Genomic DNA, 18,381 nt, shown 5'->3' with positions numbered 1-18,381 from the left:
TCTGTGCTAAAAATAGAATAGAATAGAATAGAATAGAATAGAATAGAATAGAATAGAATAGAATAATGGCAAAGTTGGAAGGGACCTTGGAGGTCTTCTAGTCCAACCCCCTGCTTAGGCAGGAAATCCTATACCACTACAGATAAATGGATATCCAACATCTTCTTAAAAACTTCCAGTGTTGGGGCATTCACAACTTCTGGAGGCAAATTGTTCCATTGATTAATTGTTCTAACTGTCAGGAAATTTCTCCTCAGTTCTAAGTTGCTTCTCTCCTTGATTAGTTTCCACCCATTGCTTCTTGTTTCACCCTCAGGTGCCTTGGAGAATAGTTTGACTCCCTCTTCTTTGTGGCAACCTCTGAGATATTGGAACACTGCTATCATGTCTCCCCTAGTCCTTCTTTTCATTAAACTAGACATACTCAGTTACTGAAACCGTTCCTCATATGTTTTAGCACATCTGCTTCAGATGAGAAGCAGAGGTGCATAAAATACAAAAATACCTTGACATTCAAGGTCCTTCTCTCTGAGGATCTGAAGTTAGCTTGATGAACTAACCAACATGAGTTGAATGCATATTTCTTTACTTCATCTATCTGCATAGGATAGAACCAGAGAGTGTACCTCAGTACAGGTAGTCCTCAACTTAAGACCATTTTTAGTCACCATTTGAAGTTATGACAGTGCTGAAAAAAATGACTTACCACTAATCTTCCTATTTATCCCCTTCACAGCATCTCCACTGTCATGTAACCATGATTTGGGTGTTTGACAACCGTCATGATCTGCCTCAGTGTCCTGTGGTCACATGATCACCAGTTGCAACCTTCTCAGCTAGCTTCTGTCAGGCAAGGTCAATGGAGAAGCTGGCAGGGAAGATCTCAAAGCGGGATCGTGTGATGTCTCACTTAATGAACATAGGGTTTCGCTTAATAATGGCAAAAAAAAAGTTATAAAATCAGGTCCAGAAACATGATGCCTTATTTAATGCATCCCAATTAACAACAAATTTTCCTGTCCCTATTGTCATCCTAAATTGAAGATGGCTTATAATACATCTGTTTTGCCTTAAGGGGATACTATATTCAGTCCCTGGAACTTTCAGGTAGTGATAGTTGCTACCCTGTTTCCCCGAAAATAAGACCTCCCTGGATAATAAACCCAATCAGGCTTTTGAGTGCATGCACTAAAATAAGTCCTCCCCCAAAAATAATCCCTCCCCCAAAATATTGCAACACAGCAGCAGCCATGAGGTGACCACGCTCTCCACCTCCTGCACCTCAAAAATAATAAGATTGCCCCCAAAATAAGGCCAAGCGCTTACTTCGGGGGTCAAAAGAAAATAAGACCCTGTCTTATTTTGGGGGAAACACTGTAGTCAATGTTATATTGATATACCAGCTTGTAATCAGGAGTGGTATTCACTTACCTTCCCTACCGGTTCGCAAATGTGAGCGCACGCACCCCGTCAGCACATTCACTCAGCCTTCTGTGCATGCGCTTTAGCTAAAAAAGGGGGCCTAAATGGGATAGCATAGAGCCAGGGCGAGTGGGTGGAGCCACCTGCAATTTCCGCTACCGGTTCAGGTGAACCGGTCCAATCCAGAAGAATACCACCTCTGCTTGTAGTCCTCCACATATTTTGACTACAGTGGTTTGGATTGATAGGCATCAAAGGTCAAGTAGATCTTCATCCCTGATATAAATAATGCTTTAGATAGGCCAATGTTTGATTGTATGCTGCCATTTCCTGGATTCCAGTGAACATTTACAAACAGGTTGTAATTCACGCGTGCCTTTCTCTTCTAAAGGAAAACCAATCAAATAATGTAGCCCCAGGAATTTCTCATGGTAGAGGGAAGCAGCTAGCACAAAACTAATAGATACTAAAGAAAATGTGCCCATGTTTTGTTTGTTTGTTTCCTGGTTTAGTTATCCTTGGTAAATGCTAACATGTCTGTGATACCAGAAGAACAACAGACTTTGTTTTCCAAGTTCTGTGTCCTCTTCAGGCCCTTCGTTGAATTGGGACACAGTTATAGAGTTGGACCAGAAAGCCTAGTTTAAGCAACTATCCGGGGGGAGGGGTGGTGTGGTATTTATTTGTTTATATGAATACCATGCTACTTTGCACGGAATGTGTAACACAGAATTATATGTCCCTTAAATATACCTTATGAAAATGTTTGCCTAAACTTCAATTTTAAGAAAGCCAGGCCTTATATAACCCAGGGTTATCTGCATGTCACTACTTTCTGTTTCATTCTGGGTTGCCGAGGTACAAATGTTGAAAGATTTTTGAAGGAGGGATCTGAATCAAGAACAGCTGTTATATCGTGCCATTATCATGCCAGTTCATGTGTAGCAAAACTGATCTTCCTATGCACATAACTGACTTTGCCACATATATTAGCGACTAACAGCATAACCAAGTTTTAGAAAAATACAATGGCAACCCAGAGACTCTTGTCTTTTAGAACAGGGTTCTCCAACCTTGGCAACTTTACGACTTGTGGACTTGAACTCCCAGAATTCCACAGCACTCCGCCCACCCATGCCCGGCTCTATGGCATCCCATTTTTGCCAAAAGCACATGTGTGGAAGGATCTGTGTATGCGTGGAGGTGGCATGTGCGAGCCAAGCAAGCGGGAGCGCTCATATTTGCGAACTGGTAGGGAAGGTAAGCGTTGATTTGGGGGCCCAGTGGGTGAGTATCACACTGGAGATATAAACAAAATGGACTAGACAAAGGTTTGAACAAAATAGCATCAACGCAACAGAGCCTTTGCAAATATAAATTTGGCATAGGATTCCTGATTGCAAAAAATGTATTGTATTCTTCTCTTTCATACTCTTATATGATCATGATTTAAGTTCATGATTTAGGGTATCTTGTTTAAATTACTGTAGTAGTTTGCTGGCAGGACTTCCTAAAGTTGTTCCCCGTCCTTTGGTTCAACTTCAGAATTGTACAGTGCATGAAATTCTGGACTTTTTCCATTTTCTTCTATGCCTTCTTTTCACCAGTCTTTAGATTTGCAGAATCTCCAAGAGCAAAATCAGCTTAAATTGTGAATGTTGGCTTTTAGGGTCCTGCTAAACAGATAAGTAATTCTAGTACTTTGAATCAGCAAATCACGATTCATCTTCCAATTCATTAGGGTTCGTTAGGATTTTTTAAAAATATATTTTACAGCATTTTCCCATCTAGCACCATTTTTTTTTTTTGGAAAGAACTCCCCTTGGAATCATGCCTGGAGAGTAATCTCCTGAAATTTTTAAAAAACACTTAAATGCTTCTTTTTTCAGACCTGTTATAAGGTTGGTTGGTTAGTTGAATTGTACTGCTTAAACTAGGAAAACAGTGTGATGAGAAAATGGTTGTCATATCTGATTGCTTTATAATTTGCTCACGCACGCAAAATCAAAGTAGTAGTAGTAGTAGTATTACTATATTGCCAAATTTTAGTTTCCTGCCATTCAGAGATGCAAAATACAAAAAGTAAAACAGTTCCCTTCCCCAAAAACCTCATCAGTTCCCATCTTGTCAAAATGCATGATGCTATCCTAACTGCTTTGTAGCACTCATGCACTCCCAGCCATTAAAGTAGCCCTTGGGTATAAAAACCTTTTTTCCCCCCCTCTGCTTTATCACTCGCAGTTAACTCCTTTTTTTATCTTAGATGGATTGCAGATGATCATGCATCGTGCATCTAGAGAAGCAGAACATTTGCATTGCCTTCCAACATTTCAAGCACAATGTGTTTGCAATTGACACCTATTCAACAGCAAAACCTCAGATCCTGAGTAATAAAAAAATGATAGGTCACCCATACTCCCATAGGTCACATGTCACCCATACTTCCAAGTACTGCTATGGTAGCAGTAATGGCTAAGTAGAAACCAGGAGGCCTAATTTACTACTTTAATTCTTATTTTTGCAAATAAATCTAGTTCAATTACACACCTCTTATTTCTTTTATTAAAATATGATCTGAATCTTTAGAATTCCTTTATAGATAGTCCTCAACTTATCACCATTCATTTAATAAAATTACACTGGCACTGAAAAAATTGACATGACTGGCCCTTGCACTTACCGCTATCACAAGATCCCCATGGTCATGTGATCAAAAGTCAGGCGCTTGATGACTGGCATATATTTATAACAGTTCTAGTGTCCTGGAGTCATTTGATTATTTATGACTTTCCCAGCTGGCTTGCGTCAAATAAAATCAATGGGAGGGAGCCATATTTGCTCAACAATCACATGAGTCACTTAACAACCATGGCAAAAAGATTGTAGAATTGAGCATGAATCACTTAACAACTGCCTTGGTTAGCAATAAAAATTCTGGGCTCAATTTTGGTCATCAGTAGAAGACTGCCTGTATATAAAAAGCCATTCTCTCAAGAATTGTTTCAGTGCAATTATAACTCAAGTCTTTCTGTTTCATGGCTTTCAGGGTTTCTTGTTAGGTATTTAGGCAAGAAAGGTTCATCTTGTTGATGAATACCTGCCTTTTTGGGGGATATCTTATACAACTAATCAAGCTGTTTCCATGTAGTCATACTTGTTCTCACGTATATTCTTGCAAAGAGGGGCTGTAATCATAATCATAAGCGTGATTCATAAGTGTCAGTCTCTGGTTTATTATACATACATACATACACACACACACACATATACACACACACACTGTGTGCGTCTGTGTGTGTGTGTGTGTGTGTGTGTTCCAATTATGCCTATTGTGTTATCCCTAATTGGGTAGAGAAGTTGGAATGTCTTTAACACAGGGGTGTCTGTCTTAACTCGCATTGTTGTGTTGTTATCAGGTGACGTATCTCGACTTTTTCCCCCTTCACTAAAATGGGGTTGGGCGTGGCCAGCACATGATGCATCCGGCCCACGGGCCATGAGTTTCACACCCCTGCTTTAACATATTGTCTATATCTGCTGCTCTAAAGTCTGTAACCTCCAGTCCTCTCTATTGAATATCTAAAAATTAAATATTTGAGAAACAAACCATCATAATCACAACTCAAGCCAACAACATAAAGGTATTTTTCTCACCACAGAGAAAACAATATCAAATTATGCAGCATGTGGTAAGCAAGAATAACCCCCAAACTAATTGCTATCTAAGGAAAATCACAGGATGTCACTCCTTTCCCTTTGAGTATTGCAATGTATAAAAATTGACTGGCGTGGCAGTTGAGGAGAAAACCTCTTCTTCGTACCAAAAGGCATCAGGTCAGCTTAGAGAGATCAGAGGCAATAGATGACTCCCTTGATTCTCTCCACTAATGTCTCATTGCTCACTCCAAGTAGCTGCTTCATTTTTCTTAAGGATAGACTACTAGTGATACAGTTGTTGTTCTTAATTTTTTTTAAAAAAATATGAAATATGAAAAAACATTTCGGCGAGGTCTCATTTGCCATCTTCAGGTTGGGTTTTGGGCTTAAAGCGTGGTCGGACCTGCCGTCTTTTTATAAATCTTGGTGGGGGTTTGGAGTGCTGGCTTTGTTTCAGTAAGTGGAAAGATCGGTTGTGTGGTTGTATCATGATTGGTAGATTGGTGCTGGCTGTGTGTCCGTTGTTGTTTCGTGTTGTAACGGCCTGGGTGGTGGGTGGGGCTTGTTTGTTGACTAGGGCTGGTTTCCAGATGTCTGGTAGGCAGGAGGTATCGTCACGTTTATTCATGTTGTGGGGGTGTTTCTCTATTTCGATAGCTTCCATAATTATTCTCTTGTTGAAGTGTTCAGTTTTGGAGATTAACCTGGTTCCTTCAGAACAAACACAACCCCCCTAAACACATCCTGGACCTGACCAACCACTGCCTAACCAACACATACTTCATCCATAATGGACAAAGATACAAACAGATAGAAGGAGCACACATGGGATTACCCCTCTCACCCGTCATCGCAAACTTATACATGGAACATTTTGAAACTAATGCCTTAGATAAATCTGAACACAAACACAAACTCTGGCTTAGATATGTTGATGACACTTTCGTGATTTGGCCACACGGGAAAGAAAAACTGGACAACTTCCTACACCCCAAAATACAATTCACCATGAAAATAGAAGCAAACAACCAACTTCCTTTTCTGGATGTCCTAATCTACAAAAACCCAATGGCTCCCTAGCCATTAGCCTAACCATCTACCAACACATACCAACCGCTACTTAAATGCACAATCCATCACCACCCTGCACAGATCAACTCTGTAGCCAAGACCTCATCTCCAGAACCAAATGCCTAGCCGACAAAGACCACCTGAAAACTGAATTACACACTCTCACAAACCTATTAATCTCCAACGGATTCCAAAGAAAAACAATTACCAACCTAATCCAAAGGGAGACTCCCCTCAAAAACCAAGACACAGAACAGGACAATGGCATCGCCCTCCTCCCTTACATCAAAGGCACCACAGATAAAATCAGCAAAATTCTCCACAAACACAATATCAAGACAGCCTTCAACACTGACCAAAAATAGCTAACATCTTAAGAAACCCCAAAGACAAAACCCAGCTAGAAAACCAAGGAGTCTACGAAATACCATGCAAAATCTGCCCTGCAACATACATAGGACAAACAAACAGGAGAATAAATGCACACATCACAGAACACAAGAATGCAGTAAAAAGAAAAAGAAAAAACTTCCTCCCTTTTCCAGCACCTTAAAGCTACAGGACATGAAATTAATTTTGAAGGAACCAGGTTAATCTCCAAAGCAGAACACTTCAACAAGAGAATAATTATGGAAGCTATCGAAATAGAGAAACACCCCCACAACATGAATAAACGTGATGATAGCTCCCACCTACCAGAGATCTGGAAACCAGCCCTAGTCAACAAACGAGCCCCACCCACCACCCAGGCCGTTACAACATGAAACAACAATGTACACACAGCCAGCACCAATCAGCACCAATCTACCAATCATGATACAACCAAACAACCGATCATTCCACTTACTGAAACAAAGCCAGCACTCCAACCCCCCCACCAAGATTTATAGAAAGATGGCAGCTCCGACCACGCTTTAAACCCAAAACCCAGCCTGAAGATAGTGAGTGAGACCTCGCCGAAATGTTGCCAAGACTATCTCAACCTTACATGGGAAAAGACCCAAATACAACAAGACCAGCATACACACACACACACACACACACACACAATTTTAAAAGGTCTGAGAAGATAAATTAATTTTTGACACTGAAATAACCAAAGGAAATAGCATACCAAAATTGAGGACTATCTCTGAAAAGTCCCTCTCTTTATAACCAGCTATTGTCACTCAGCAAGAGCATTTGGAGTCAAGATTTCAAAGTGAATCCTTTGTCAATGAAAATTCAGAAGTATGGAGCCCAACAGGGAGGAGTAGAAGACATATTTATTGCAACTATCATTGAGGACCTGCTTTAAAAGGAAGAGGGACCAGGAAGAAAGGGAAAGCAAATATTTTTATACGACATGGGGACTATAAGGCAAGAAATTCTAGGGCTCTGGTTTGCTGGCCAGTTTGGGGACTTTGTCCTTATATCTGAGGTTACTTCTATTGTTAGGCAAAATGGGTATTTCAGCAGCAGATCTCCCCATTGTGAGGAAGATGGAATGTTGAGTTAATGAGTTGATTGAAGATGGAGTTTAGACTTAGACTTAGAATAACTTTATTGTCACTTTGAATATACACTGATCGTCATACATTAAAATGAAATTTCATTGCATACAGCTCTCAAAGGGTCACCACTTCCAATATACACTACATAAACATGACAAAAATAAAATAAATACAAAATTATGTGAACACCCACATATATTATATGACACAGAGAAACAACATAGTCTCATTTGGATGTATACATGTATGTGGCAAGAAAAACTAATCTTGCAAGTTTACCAGATGGAAAGCATAGGGAACAAAGCTGTTACAGAATCTGGTAGTCCTGCTAGAAATACTTCGAAACCTCGTCCCAAAGGGGAGCAACAGAAACAGATCATAAAGTGGGTGTGTGGGGCCCCTAACAATGCTTTCAGCTCTAAACACACAGCGCTTATAAGCAGTATCCTGAAAACAAGAAGTGAGCTTCCTATAATCTTCTCGGCTGTCCTTACCATTCTCTGTATGGACTTTCTGTCTGAGGCACTGCTGCCACAAAACCAAACAGTGATGCAGTTTGTGCCTCAATTGTACCTCTGTAAAAAGTGGTCAGAACAGAAGGAGAAAGATGTGCTCTCCTCATCTGACACAGGAAATGTAGACACTGATTGAAAACGCTTCACTAAGGATGACGTGTGGAGAGAGCAATTCGGATTGCTAGTTATCTGCACCCCCAGATACTTCATACTGTTGACCACCTCTACAGCTGCATCCTTGATGCTAAGTGGAGTATGACTGTGCCAGCTCTTTCTAAAATCTACAATGATCTCCTTTGTTTTATTAACATTTAGAACCAGGTTACTGTTATTGTATCAATCCACCAGAGCCTTCACCTCTTCCCGATAAGCATCTTCATTGTTGTCCCGGATAAGACCCACCACTGCCGTGTCATCCGCATACTTCACAATATGATTTGTAACAGATTTGGCACAGCAGTCATGGGTCATCAAGGTAAACGGTAACGGACTCAAGGCACAGCCCTGTGGGGAACCTGTACTCAAGGAGATGGAGTGGAAACTTTTCTTCCAACTCGCACAAACTATCAATAAGGAAATCCAGAGTTGAGGCTTCTCTATGTTGCAAAGCCTTTGTTAGAACTCCCATGGACTGTACTATGAGCTAGTAAAAAGGCTTCTCTTCTTTGGTATAGATGGGATTGGAGGGAACTTTGTATGGAGGTAAGTAGGGTCCATTGGGAGCTCATACAGTTAGAAAAAGAGATGAGTTGACCTGGTCATTACTAAAAGGCATGGAGGAAAAATGTGCATAGTCCATTTATTTTGTACATGTATTCTCTTCACCACATTTACATTTGGAAAGACAACCTCTAGCTCAAAGACTTGACTATGATGAACTGTAAATGCTAGGATAGATTCATCCTTTCCTCCATTATAAGTCTAGCTAATTAATGTTTCTGAGGGCATTTGGAATGCTTCTATTCTGTGTAAAGTAGAACAAGGTTCATTGTGAAATTAACACTCAAAAGTGTAGGTGCTTTGAAAAACGATACCTTTCTGCAGCCAGTGTAGGATAGGTATTTAGATTCCCAGAATAGAAAGTATAGTATGGTGGCTGGAAGTAATAAGAGATTTTGTTCAATACAATTAGAAGATACCATGAGCACTGAGATACATTTCAAAGCTGGATTTAACGTTGAGTGGCATCCTCAAGAATTTTATATAAATCCAAAGTATTTGCAATGGACTACCTGAGCATAGTAATGTCTGATCGATGTCTTTGTTGCAGAGTTACCTTCATATCACCTGAGATCAAAACTAATAATAAACCGCTTGCTCTCCTATACAGAATTTAATGGCAGGAATGGTATATGAGCAGAATCCTAACAAGAAAGGAAATATCCAGGCACCATATCTCTTCTATTAAGATGAAATTAAACTCTGATGGGTACTGTTCAAAATAGGTATCCGCTAATTAATTCGCCACCCAGCAATATTTCAAGAGATAGTATTTAGGAGTCTTAGGAGCAAGTCAACTGGTAGCATTCAGAGTAGTATGGTCTTGTCTAAGTGCAAGAACAACATACTGATTTTGCTATAGTGATGCTTAATCAGAATGGGGATCATTAGCAGGAAGCAACTTTGGACTATCAGTTTGCTACCTCGGCCTAGTTGGATTTGCAAGTTGAAGCTCTTGTTTAGGATGTACTCTTGATATAGCAACTTTCTTTTGTTCTCATATACTACAGACTGATACAGGTTGTCATCTGAAACTAAACAAGATAGAATCGATCTGGACTGGTTCGAAACAGAAGGACATGTAGACTTTCTGGGGTGTAGGTTGATTTCCTTCTTTGGCAGAGTTGTTTTCACAATTCAGAGAATTTATTATGATTTTCTGCAGAGCTGTAGTCAGATGAGCGTCCAAAGATATCAGTCAATTAAAGGTTTGGCTGCTGCTCAGCTTAACAGCAGTGTTTGCTCCAGTTCATCCACTTGACTCAATATTTCTTCTTGTTTGCAATTTGATAAGCCTTCAAAAGAATTAATTACTTCTGTTTCTAGAACTTCATCAATGTCATTTTTCTTCCATCATCTCAGTATAATTATTTGAGCAGTGTCTTGTCAAGAAGCTAAAGGTGCTAGGTTGCTGTGGTTTTTATCATTTGGCATGCTGCCCATAGCGTTAGACACGGGCTTTGCTGTCTGATATGTTAAAACAAAAAGTGCAACCTTTTTCCATCTGTGCCATGGATATCTTTGAAAAATAGGAAGAAAAGATTTCATTTGTGCAAAGGATGGTGGAAAGCAATAGGATTCATTTGTAGCCTGTCATGCTAGGAAGCCATTCGATATCACTTCGATCAATCATATCACAATGGCATAAAAGTGAGCCAAGTGATAGAATGATAGCTCTTCTTATAAACCAACATCCAATGTTTGGTTGAGTGTAAAGCTTAAAGAAACTTGATTTGTTTGAAGGTACAGTTGTATTAGGGACATGGTGGCTCAGTGGCTAAGACACTGAACTTGTTGATCAGAAAGGTCGGCAGTTCGGCAGTTCGAACTAGCGCTGCGTAATGGAGTGAGCTCCCTTTACTTGTCCCAGCTTCTGCCAACCTAGCAGTTTGAAAGCATATAAAAATACAAATAGAAAAATAGGAAACACCTTTGGTGAGAAGGTAACAGTGTTCCGTGCACCTTCAGCATTTAGTCATGCTGGCCACATGACCATGGAGACGTCTTCGGACAGCGCTGGCTCTTCAACTTTGAAACAGAGCACCACCTTCTAGAGTTGGAAATGACTAGCACATGTGTGTGAGGGGAACCTTTACCTTTACCTTACAGTTGTATTTGCTTGGGTTTGTCTCTTTTGTAGAAAGTGAGGCTTAAATTCTTCCTGTATTTGGATGTCCTTTCTAACCTTAATTTATTCCCCTGGACAATTTGACTAATCAAGGTTTTCAATTTTCAGTAAAAATTGCTAGCCTATCTGCATAATTTTGCACAAAGATTTCAAAGGCTCTTTTTAAAGAGTCCACCTTTGTGCTTTACCATTTGTGCAGTTAATAGACGCTGTCGAGCAGCAAAACCTATCATGAATTCCTTTGATGATTGCTTGATTAACTCTCCCCTCCTTCAGAGATGTATTAACAGCAGGGGGAGGCTGATAAAGGCAGGAATTCAATCAGATAGTTCAATTCCTCATGAAAAGTAGAGGAGGAATCTAATACAGTATTTGTTGGATATCGTATCTGTTGGAGCTAGGGAAGGATTGGAGAGGATGTATTTGGTTGTTATTTTTATTCATAGTTTTCTTGTACATCATGTAATCTTCAATTTTTTATCACTTTGTTGCTTTAGATGGAGTCTGTGAGCTTTGACCTGTCTGTTGCATTTCTTGTTTTTCCCCATTGCTTCAGTGTCAACATGCATCTAAAGCTTCATGATGTTTTGGTAACTTAGAATATATTAGAATTAATATCCTACTATAATATATCTTAGAATAGATTTCAAATATATCTCGCAGAGAATGTGTTTATTAAATAGAGCTAGATAGAAATTAAAATCTGTAGGGAGGGTATTTACAAAAATTAATAAGACAAGAAAAATATCATAAGGAGCTCAGCAGAGAAGCTGCTGCTTCATTGCCATCATGGCTCTGTCTCAAGACGGAGCTTATCTAACTGGATAAGTTAGAATAAGTTAGAAAAAGATGAACCACTAGATCTAGTTGGGAACCACTGACTTTCAAAAACCTGAGTAGAAAAATGTCAAAGATAAAGATATATCATCTGCACAATGGAATTGTTTTCATTCCCATTGTTTTATCATTTACAGTACATGCCTGTGGATAGAGAGGAAATATCACTCTCATAAACAAGGCGTTGTTGTTTTTTAAAAAGGCACCCAAATGCCATTAGCATTTGACTATTGCTAGTGTCTTTCAATGCAGAAAAATTCAAAAAACAGAATCTCTTTCTCCTATTGAAATTAACTACCAGGACACAAGTCCCATCTCAGGGATTAGGATTTCCAGATAGGTTTGAACTCTAGTACTTCTCAGGTAAGGAGTGCCTGAGGGAGAAAGGAAAGCCCATTTGCAACTTCAGGATGCCTTCTCTCACTAGAGAACAATATTTGTGTTTGTGTTTCTCCTTTCAGTGCTGACTCTTACGTTCTGCAAAAAATATTTGGCACCATAATCGTCATAATAATCAATAGGTATTACATTATGACTAATGTTTTTACTGTTAAACCAATAAAATATAACAAGCCTTCCTTTCTCAAGAATGTAAGTATATAACACAGGCTCAGGAGAGCTAGATTGGATTGGTAGAAGGTAGATGGGGATTAAAGGGAAGAAGTTGGAGTGATTTGGGGGGGGGAGAATAGGTTCTGAATTGTTTCACAGTAGCAATACACATACTTAGACTAAATTAGGGTTAGGAAATTAAAAACCTTAATATAACCAAGACTGGACTTCTTTGTCAAATGATTGTGAACGCAGCTGATTTTGCATTAGGAAACAAATTCCTAGTCTCGGAATGTGCTGAAAGATATTCAGGGATCTAAGATCCTTTTCCCATTTCACAGATCTGACAACTCTTGCTAGTATTACCATAGGTCACACAAAGCTGCTTCATTTGATCCCTCCAGCCTTTGGTTTAAATGTCCTTATGTTCTCACTTTATGTAGTCTAACATAAAGTACATTGGTCTCCCCACCACCACCCCCTTAGGATATCCGATTATAGAGCTTCAAGAGATGCTAAATCGGGTTTGACTTCCGGTTCTTGCTGGCGACGGATGTGTTGTCCGCCGCTCGTCTCCCCAGTTGGCTCCGTAAGGAGCACAGGGGGCCTTGGGGAGGGTCCCCTGCCGAAGGGCGGCTTGCTGAAGCCCCCCAGAATCAGCGGCAGCCGGCGGGGATGCTTTTCAGCTTCGCCTAGGAGCCGGGGAGCGGAGGGGGGGCGTGGGACAGCTTCGGGCTGTCCGCCCTTTCGCCAAATGGCTCCAGAGGAAGGAGTTTATCCAGAGAAGTGCGGCTGGATGCTGGTGGTGGGGGATTCATCCTGATCTCTTCGATCATCATTAGAGGATAAGCAGCAGATTCCTGTAAATTTGTGTTCAATTTACTTGAAGGGAAATTAGAGGGGGGTGTTTCTTCTTTTTACCCCCCTCGGATTAAGCGGCATTTGAACTATCTCTCTCTCTATTGGAATGGAGAGAGAACAAAGGCTGACTTGTCACTTGAACTAACTAAGTGAGAAAGATCGTTATCACAATTGCTAGAGATGATTGCTGAACTGTTTTTCTTTTTAAAAAAACTTTATAGAGATCTCTGTTTTTTCTCCCTGTGAAAAGAGGAGCCAAGATGGCTTCCACCCTTCTTTGTTTTTGTATTTACAAATGAAGTCTGCCCTTTGAAACTACTTTCGAGAAAACCCCTTTGGAATTGTTTTATTACTCTCTCTGAGGGAGACCAGGACCTCCCTTGTTACGTGGCCTTCCTGGACTTTGACTATCTGATTTTTTTCTCTCTGGTTTGCCTCGGTGCCTTGGAACTGTGAAGGAGAGTTAACTCTTCGCTTTCGGATTTGCTTGCCTCTCGGGATCGACACAGCTGCGCAATCCTCGAACGCCATCTTCTTTGAAAAAGACTTATACACATCTCTGAATTTAGACAAATGGGGCCTAAGAAACCACCAACGGGCAAGTCATTTTCGGCTCCCGCATCTGCCACCTCCAGTCCAAGCATGCAGCAAATGAAAATTACTTCATTGTTACAGCAAGAAGGGACTGGAGAGGGCCCAAAAGAACTATCTGTTTCCCAAATGTTTCAAGAAATTATGAGGGGTCAAAATGAGTTGAAAAAAGAAGTGACAGAGCTTAAAGATGGAACTCAGAGATGTTAAACATCATATTGCAGAAAATAAACAGAGAATTGTGGTGTTGGAGGAGGGAGCGGCTGGGCTGGGGGAAGAGGTCAAAGCAATCCGGAAGGAAAATGTAGACCTGGAAAACTTTTTGGCAAAAATAGAATTTGAAAGAATGTCCTTTTTTCTCAGATTCCAGAACCTACCAGAGACAGAAAATGAAGATCTCAAGGATATTATGAGTACAGTTTTAGCAGAATATATCAAGAGAGACAAAAAACAGTTGTGATGGGACATGGATCTGGTCTATAGGATTAATTCAGCATATGCTAGAAGTCATAATGTTCCAAGGGAGGAGCAATATCAAAAAGGCTCAGGTCACAAAAATAAAAATATTTGAAACATTAGTAATTGTTGATATTCTAGAAAGTGACAAAGGAAAAATGATTGAACACATGGTTGACACAATATAGAATAGGATTCTGTTTGTTTTTTTTTTTGTTATCTTTTATATCTTGTTTTTAATATTGTAAAATTGTGAGATTTGGATGGATTTCTACCACTAGCGTGGGAGCTGCCAAAATTTTCTATGTATCCCCTTACCTTTTCCCATAAATGTTTAAAAACCAATAAAATTATTTTTAAAAAAGAGATGCAAAATCTATAACACTTTGCTAGTCATGACCTTGGAGGCAGGTTCTCTGACCTATTGCAAGATAAAGGTTTGGGACACAAGGGGAAGTGCAGGAATGCCCCTTCAGCCCTTCCCCTTCCTGCTCCCAATCTTCTCCAAGGGTCTTCTCTTTAACTAATGCTATACTTACTGACTTCCTGTCGTACCATCCATCTCCCACTTTTTGAAATTAACTTCTCCTCAAATTTCCTACCAAGAAGAAAAGAACAGAGATCTACACCTTTGTGTAATTCTAAAATGATAGAACTATGAGGACTGTAGAACTGAGTTTTTCTCAGTTATGCTCAATTTCATTCACTTCACTCATTCAAGTCCCAATGAGGCTGTTCAGTAGCTGATCACTGTCGGTTATTCAACTCTCCAGAACCTCACTAGCTACCAAATCATATCAGGATCTGTTTCACTCCTCCCTTTGCACTACTCTCATGCTGGCCTACATTTAATTACACCTGTCAAATTAAGATGCCTGGTGCTTCTAAGTTAATAAAAGAAATTCATGGCCATGTTTTTCTTTAATTAGATAGAGATAGGATAGGATAGGATAGGATAGGATAGGATAGGATAGGACAGGATTGGATATGATACGATATAATAGAATAGAATAGAATAGAATGGAATGGAATGGAATGGAATGGAATGTACATTTGAAGTCTTCTAATCCAATTCCCTGCCCATGGCAGGAGACCATACATCATTCTGAACAAATGGTTGTCCAATCTTTTCTTGAAAATCTCAAGTGATGATGCACCCATAACTCTGGGAGGCCAACTGTTCCATTGATTAATTGTTCTCACTGTCAGGAAATTTCTCCTTAGTTCCAGGTTGGATCTCTTCTTAAGGAGTTTCTACCCATTGCTTTTTGTCCTGCTCTCAGTAGCTTTGGAGAATAATGCAACTTCCTCCGCTCTGTGGTAGTCCCTCATGTATCAGAAGACAGCTGTCATGTGACCCCTAATTCTTCTCTTCATAAAGCTAGGCATATTGTATCTAGTTCCTTTAACTATTCCTCATGATTTATCCTGCAAACCCTTATCATCTTAGTTGCTCTTCTCTGCACACTTTCTAGGGTCTCAGCATCTTTTTTATATTATGATGATCAGAATTGAATGCAGTATTCCAAGGTCTTATTAGTGCCGAATAAAGCAGTACTATCATTGCTTATGATCTTGATGCTATCCCTCTGTTGATGCAGCCTAGGACTGCATTGGCTTTTTTTTTTTTTTTTGTAAATGCAGCACACAACTGGCTCACACTAAGGTGGTGGTCACAAGTACACTTAGATCCTTCTCATATTTATTACTGTTGCACCAAGTACTACCTATTCTATACCCATGCATTTGACTTTTCCTGCCTAGATGCAGGGTCTTACTTTTCTCACCACAAACTGCATTTTGTTGGATAGGGCCCAATGCTCAAATTTGTTAAGTTCTTTCTGAACTTTGAATCTATGCTCCAAAATGTTAGCAACTCCCCCCAACTTGATGTCATCTGCAAATTTGACGAGCTCCTCCTCTATTCCCTCCTCTAGATCATTTATGAAGATGTTGTAGAGCATTGGCCCCAAAACACAGCCTTGAAGTATCCCACTGTAGGATTCCTTCCATATTAATATAGCATTGAGGGCTACATGCTGAGTGCAGTTGGTCAGCCAAGTGGTGATAATAGTGTCCATCGCACATTATTCTACCATACCAAGAAAAAGGCTATGGTCTACTTTATCAAATGGCTTACTGAAGTCTAAGTATACTATAGTCCCAGCATTTCCTTGGTCCACTAATTTAGTCACGTTATCAAAGAAAGCAATAAGCTTTGTCTGGCATGATCTGTTTTTTAACAAAAAACCATGCTGCCTTCTGGTAATTGCTTTGTTCATTTGTAGATGTAGATGTAAATCTGCTGCTTGATTATCTTTTCTAGAATTTTCCCAGAAATTGATGTCAAGCTGAGAGGTCTATAGTTTCCTGGTTCTACTTTTTTCCTCTTTGGGGGGGGGGGGTAGTTTGGAACCACATCAGCTCTTTTACAGTCCTCTGGCCTTATGCCCCCATGCTCCAGAAGCTGTGTGCCAGGGAACTGCTCTTCCGGTTTCCAGGGCTCCTGCATGTCTGCACCAGGGAGTTGCTCTTTCAGTTTCCAGGGCTCCTATGCGCACCCACACACGCTCCCGTTTTAGCACTCAGCCCTGAAAAGGTTCACCAACACTGATCTAGGGTCTCTTGTTTTTCTTTCTCTGTGGTATTATGTTTGATTAGGCTTTTATGATCTCATTTTTCAGAGTTTCCCAAGCATCTTGAATTGTTTTTCCCTTTAGGATTTTTATCCATGGAATATTTCCTAATCTCTCCCTTCGTTTGTTGAAATCAGTTCTCTCAAAGTCTAAAACACTAATCTGACTTGGTTCCATTACCTGTGCCTGCATTATGTTGAATTCTAGTATAACATGATCGCTTTCACACATGATTCCTACAACTTTTACTCTTTCTATTACCTTATCTTTATTGGTAAGAATTAAGTTGAGTATAGTTGATCCGCTACTTCTCCTCTACCTTTTGAGTGACAAAGTTGTCAGCTTGGCATATCAGAAACCTATTTGATCTTCCCCTTGCTGCATAGTTTGTCTCCCATTTGATATCAGGATAGTTAAAGACCTTCATTAATACAGTTTTATTATATTTACTATATATTTATTTGTTATATTTACTAATTTTGTCAAACTTTGGGAGACAGGGGAGGATAGAGGATCTGGCGTGCTATAGACCAAGAGTCAGACATAACTTAGCAACTAAGCAACAGAGCAACAATTAATATAGTAGTGTGTTTTCTGAATACCTTAGCTAACTGGATAGTAAAAAATGCATTAATTTCCTCTGCATCATTGGGTGGCTTGTAATATACACCTATAGCATTGTCATTTCTTTTTCTTCTAATTTGCACCCAAATCCATTCCCGAAAGTTTTCGTTGTTGATGTTGTGCATTTCTATAAAAGTGTTATGATGCCTTTCATAAAATGCAATTCCACCTCCCCTTTTGTTAGATCCGTTTCTTTTGAACAATTAATATCCTTCTAGCAGCACATTCCAATCATGGGTTCCACCCCACCAAGTTTCAGTAATAACAGTATTATACCTGTCCTCATATTCTAGGACTTCAAGTTTACTAAGTTTGTTCTCCCTTACTTTGAGTATGAGTGTATAGGTATCTGAGCCCTTATGTTGCATCCTATTTCTGCTGTTTTATACCTGAGTTCCCCTTCTCACCATTCCCTTCCTTGTTGTCTGATTGGTTATTGTGGGATTTATGTTTGGGGTTAGATCCTACTCATCTCCTCCCCCTTCCAGTTTTGGTTTAAAGCCCTTTAGATAAGTCAAGGCAATTGTTTTCCAAACCATACCAATTCAAATTTCAAACAATTGTTTCCCAAACAACAATATTCCCAAATCTTCTTCATTCTACAAGGAAGGAAATACAGATTAAAATTGCACATATGGAAAAAGGGCCAGTTGTACTATTGATCAAAGGCTGCCTATCTGGGGAGGGCCACAAATAGTTATTAAATTCATTTACTATTCTTGTATCTTTATTGCAAGTGCAGGGGGAGATAGTCATGGATTTTTCAGCTCCCTGAGCCAAGATAATTTGCCAGGTTTCAGGACTATAGCTTGCCTTAC

This window comes from Natrix helvetica (assembly GCF_964273705.1).
Source record: "Natrix helvetica genome assembly, chromosome: 6".
Taxonomy (NCBI): domain Eukaryota; kingdom Metazoa; phylum Chordata; class Lepidosauria; order Squamata; family Natricidae; genus Natrix; species Natrix helvetica.
The sequence above is the reverse complement of the archived record's forward strand: the minus strand, read 5'-3'. Positions refer to the sequence as shown.